We start from the raw sequence: 5056 nt of genomic DNA, 5'->3' as shown, positions 1-5056 counted from the left end.
AAAAAAAAAAAAAAAAATCGCGAGACTTGCTTCCGCTCTCGTGAGACCTACTCCCCTCGCGCTTTGCATCTCTCCCAGCAGCGGAGGTTCCGAGGAGGATCTGGAGGGTTTTGCGTGAAGCCTCTCTGGGCGGGCTAGTCGCCTGTTTTTCTATGGTTTCAGTAAATGCGTCTGTGGCGGCATCTAGCGACCACGGCTGGCAGAGCCGGCTGATGAGTATCGGTTCGTACAGTTAGCCCTCCAATCTGGAAACGCTGTGTACGTTTCTCCCGCTAGAACAAGGCAATTCGTTCTAAATCGGTCTAATCGGAATTGAGGCTGACTCTCGAGGCAGTATTCCTCGAAGCACCTTGAATGTGCTTTTATAGCACTTGTATTACATTAGAGTCCGTCCCCTCCACAGTGTCTCATTGCATGGGACATGCTTATACCAAGAAATCGTTCGTTATTTATATGCGATTCAAATTGAACCTAGTTTCCTATATTTTTATTTGCTGACGACTGAGCTTCGTTAGGGCATTGCATAACTTAGGCACTTTTATTTTAACGTTTATTTATTTTTGAGACAGAGAGACAGAGCATGAACGGGGGAGGGGCAGAGAGAAAGGGAGACAGAATCGCAAGCAGGCTCCAGGTTCTGAGCTGTCAGCACAGGGGCCCGATGCGGGGCTGGAACTCATGGACCGCGAGATCGTGACCTGAGCCGAAGTCGGACGCTTAACCGACTGAGCCACCCAGGCGCCCCCTCTTAGGCACTTTTAAAATGAGCGTTGGATGGGTGAATGAGGAATGATTAACGAAGACGTAAGGGATAAATATTTCAAAATCATGGACATATTTAATCTGGGGAATCAGTGGGGTGCCTGGGTGGCTCAGTCAGTTAAGCGGTAACTTCGGTTAAGTGGGACTTTGGCTCAGGTCACCATCTCTCCGTTAGTGGGTTCGAGGCCCCCTTAGGGCTCTGTGCTGACAGCTCAGAGCCTGCTTCAGATTCCGTGTCTCTCTCTCTGCCCCTCCCCTGCTCGTGCGTGCGCTCTCTCTCTCTCTGAAAAATAAACAAACATTAAAAAAAATTAATTTGGGAAGTCAGACAGAGGGTGAGAAAAACAGAGAAAAGAATATTGGAAACTGACCCTGAAAACCTGCCAGACAAAAGCAGGAAAGTGGCTTTAAAAAGGAAAATGAGAGACACTTCTGGCCAAAAATGGAACTGCAAAATACTTTAAAATTTTTGTGTCCTCTGTTATTGCTAATAATAATGCATATGTATTATTGAGCACTCCCCACGCAGGAGCACTCAGATTATATAGTCTTATTTATTAATGGATTATCTAACTTCACAACCTTTTGAAACAGATGTTCCTGCCAATTGAGAGATTAGATCATCGAAGTTTAGGAGAGTTAAAATTACTTGCCTAGACCCAGCTAGTAAGTGGTCAAAATGGGAGTCAAACGCGGGTCAGTCCGACTTCTAAATCCCTGCTGTGAACCATTATGACATACTGCCCCTAAGGCACTCCTCAGAAAGCTGTTTGCAAGGGTGCTTTTCTTATACAGTTTAATTTAGCTAATGTTGTATTTCCAAAGAACGCGTCAGTTTGTCTTTGCCGCACTGCCCTTTTGCACTGCACTTCAGTGGTCCGTATGGAAGATCCCCAAAAGTGGCCACAAGAAAACAATAATTCCAGGCAAGATTTTTTACTATTTTTAAATTAAGAATTTGCCTTTTAAAAAATATGGTTTTTATAACCAAAATTAAAAAATACAGTTTGACTTACATCCCTCCAGGGATGTAAAATAAGTTTTTAAAAACTTTTTTTTAAAAAAACTTTTTAAAAAAAAAAACTTTTTTTAAAAAAAAACTTTAAAAAAAAAACTTTTTTTAAAAAAAAGTTTTAAAATATGTGAGCTTTGGGGCGCCTGGGTGGCTCAGTCAGTTAAGCATCCGACTTCAGCTCAGCTCATGATCTCACAGTCTGTGAGTTCAAGCCCCGCGTCGGCCTCTGGGCTGACAGCTCAGAGCCTGGAGCCTGCTTCCGAGTCTGTGTCTCCCTCCCTCTCTGCCCCTCCCCTGCTCATGCTCTGTCTCTCTCTGTCTCAAAAATAAATTTAAAAACTTAAAAAAAAATGAAATATGTGAGCTTTATAAAGATTCTGCCAGAAAGCCACTAGCGATGAAACTGCAGCAAGAGTGAGTATTCTATAATGCAGGGTTTAAGGGCACAGGTTCTGAAGTTGAGCAGCCTTTGTTTGAATCCTGGCTTTGCTACTCTCTAGCCCCAACACCTGTGGTAGAATAGTTTTCCTCTTTGGACCTTGTAAAAGAGATTATTAGAGATCCTCTTTCACAGAATTCTTGTGAGGATTATTATTATTATTTTTAGGATTACTTATTTATTTTGAGAGAAAGAGAATGAGCACATGAGCATGAGCAGGGGAGGGGCAGAAAGAGAGAGGGAGAGAGAGAATCCCAAGCAGGCTCTGAGCTGTCAGCACAGAGCCTGACATGGGGCTCGGTCCCATAAACCGTGAGATCGCTACCTAAGCCAAAATCAAGAGTCAGATACCTACCCACCCAGGTGCCCCTTATTGTTATTATTTTTGACACTGGCCGAAAGAGAACTTGTTATTACTTTTCTGTACAGGAAGTTCAACAGCGTCCACTTAGTCCAGTTTGGTGGCCAATTCTTTAGCCTTTGCCTTTTCCAACTTGGCAATGTGAGCCACTGACTTTGGACCCACGATGTCACCTCCCCAGTGACAGTGGATCTCATCGTATCTGTTATTGTAATGGGTCCTGATGGCTTCCACCAGCTTAGCCGGAGCTCCTTGGTCTTCCAAGTTACCTGGCGTGAAGGTGACAGTGGTGCAGGCCTTCCTGTAGACCGGATGCCTCAGCCTGGCCTTGCCCTTGATAATGCAGTAGGGAACCCCTGTCTTAACAACACAGGGCTGGCAGGAAGAAGACCAGCTCAATGGAATCCACATCATGTGCTATCACCAGCAGCTTGTTTTCCACCAAGGTGGTGACGTTATTTTTTTTTAATTTTTCAGTGTTTTTATTCATTTTTGAGAGCAGAGTGTGACTAGGGGAGGGGCAGAGAGAGAGGGAGACACAGAATCCGAAGCAGGCTCCAGGCTCCGAGCCGTCAGCCCAGAGCCCGACGCGGGGCTCGAACTCACGGACCGCGAGATCGTGACCTGAGCCGAAGTCGGACGCTTAACCGACTGAGCCACCCAGGCGCCCCTAGATGTCGATATTTAATAGCCCTACTGCAGCCAGATGTATGAGGGCCATTTGACAAAGCAGGTGAGGTCCCTTTGGGGCTGGATGTCCTGTCCAGTGCCAAAGTCCCGGGACCTTTTCTCACACAGGGGACCGCCTTCTTGGCCTCCTGTTTCTTCACAACAGCAGGGGCCAGGGCCACCTTCTTCCTCTTAGCCTTCTTTCCTTTCGGCATCTTGGATGACTGGGGGAAAGAGACTCTCTTGAGGATGAAACGAGATAATCTGTGTGAAGAATTTAGAGTAAAACCTGGCTCATTGTAAGAGTTCAGTAAGTATTAAGGAATAAACAAGAGGTAAAAAGGGGGCAGTGGCATCATGAGGAAACCGGGGTTTCAATCCTGGCTCTATCATTTACAGGCTGTTTGAGTTTGGGCAAGTGTTTAACTTCTTTGATCCTCAGTGTCCTTATCTGGATTGTTGTAAAGGACTAGAGATAATGTGCAAAGTACCTGACACAAAATAAACACTCAATAAAAGAATGCTGTTTTTCCACGGCTGCCGTGGATGAGTGCTGCAGAGTTGAGCTAGTAGTGTGGGACAAAATGATATAGGACGCAGGGAACAACTGCTGAATCAGGTATACTCTGAGTCTGACCCTTGGCATGGGAGAAATGCCAACAGAATCAGAAGACTGGATTTGAGTTTTATTTCCATTACGTACTGGCTTAGAACTTTGTGTCAATTTCCTAAACTTGTCGTCATTTTCTTCATCTATAAAATGGGCATAAGCCCTGCTTCTCACACACTTTTTTTCCCCTGCACACTTAAACATTTTTTTTCAATGTCTATTTTATTTTTGAGAGGGAGAGAGAGAGAGAGAGAGAGAGCAGGTTAGGGGCAGGGAGAGAGAGAGACACAGAATCTGAAGCAGGCTCCAGGCTCTGAGATGTCAGCACAGAGCCCGATATGGGGGATCAAACCCACGAACTGTGAGATCATGACCTGAGCCAAAGTCGACACAACACTTTTTAAAAAGATATGATTTAGGGGTACATGGCTAGCTCAGTCGGTAAAGCATATGACTCTTGATCTCTTGGTCTTGGGGTTGTAAGTTCAAACTCCATGTTTATTTAAAAATAAAATCTCAGGGCGACCTGGGTGGCTCAGTCAGTTGAGTGTCTGACTTCGGCTCAGGTCATGATCTCACAGTTCATGAGTTTAAGCCCTGCATCAGGATCTGTGCTCAGATGCCCTGTCTCCCTCTGTCTCTGCCCCTCCTCTGCTCGTGCTCTCTCTCTCAAAAATAAATAAACATTAAAAAACAAAAATAAACAAAATAAAGATACAACTTACAAACCACAAAAATTCACCCTTTTAAAGTGTACAATCTAGTTTTTAGTATCGTCACAAGATTGTGTAACCACCATCTCTAATTCCAAAACATTTTCATCACTTTAAAGAACAAACCTCCCTCCCCATTTCTTCCCTCTCCTAATCCCTTGCAACGCTACTTTCTACCTCTATGGACTTGCCTACCCTGGACATTTCCTATAAATGGAATGAACAGGTTCAGAGCAAGTCTTCCAATATAAGCTATGGTGTTTTGTTACTGGTTTCCTTTACTTAACAGGTTCATCCATGTTGTATCATGCATCATTATCTTTTTATGACTAATATGACACATTTTGTTATGCATTCATCTATTGATGGACATTTGCATTGTTTCCACTTTTTGGCTATTATGAATGATGCTTCTAGGAACATCGGTGTACAAATTTTTGTATGAACATATGTTTTTAATTCTCTTGGGTATGTATCAAGGAGTGAA

Source organism: Panthera pardus, unplaced genomic scaffold (genome assembly GCF_024362965.1).
Source record: "Panthera pardus isolate Hobbes unplaced genomic scaffold, ASM2436296v1 HiC_scaffold_12, whole genome shotgun sequence".
Classification (NCBI taxonomy): Eukaryota; Metazoa; Chordata; class Mammalia; order Carnivora; family Felidae; genus Panthera; species Panthera pardus.
Note: the sequence above shows the minus strand (reverse complement) of the source record.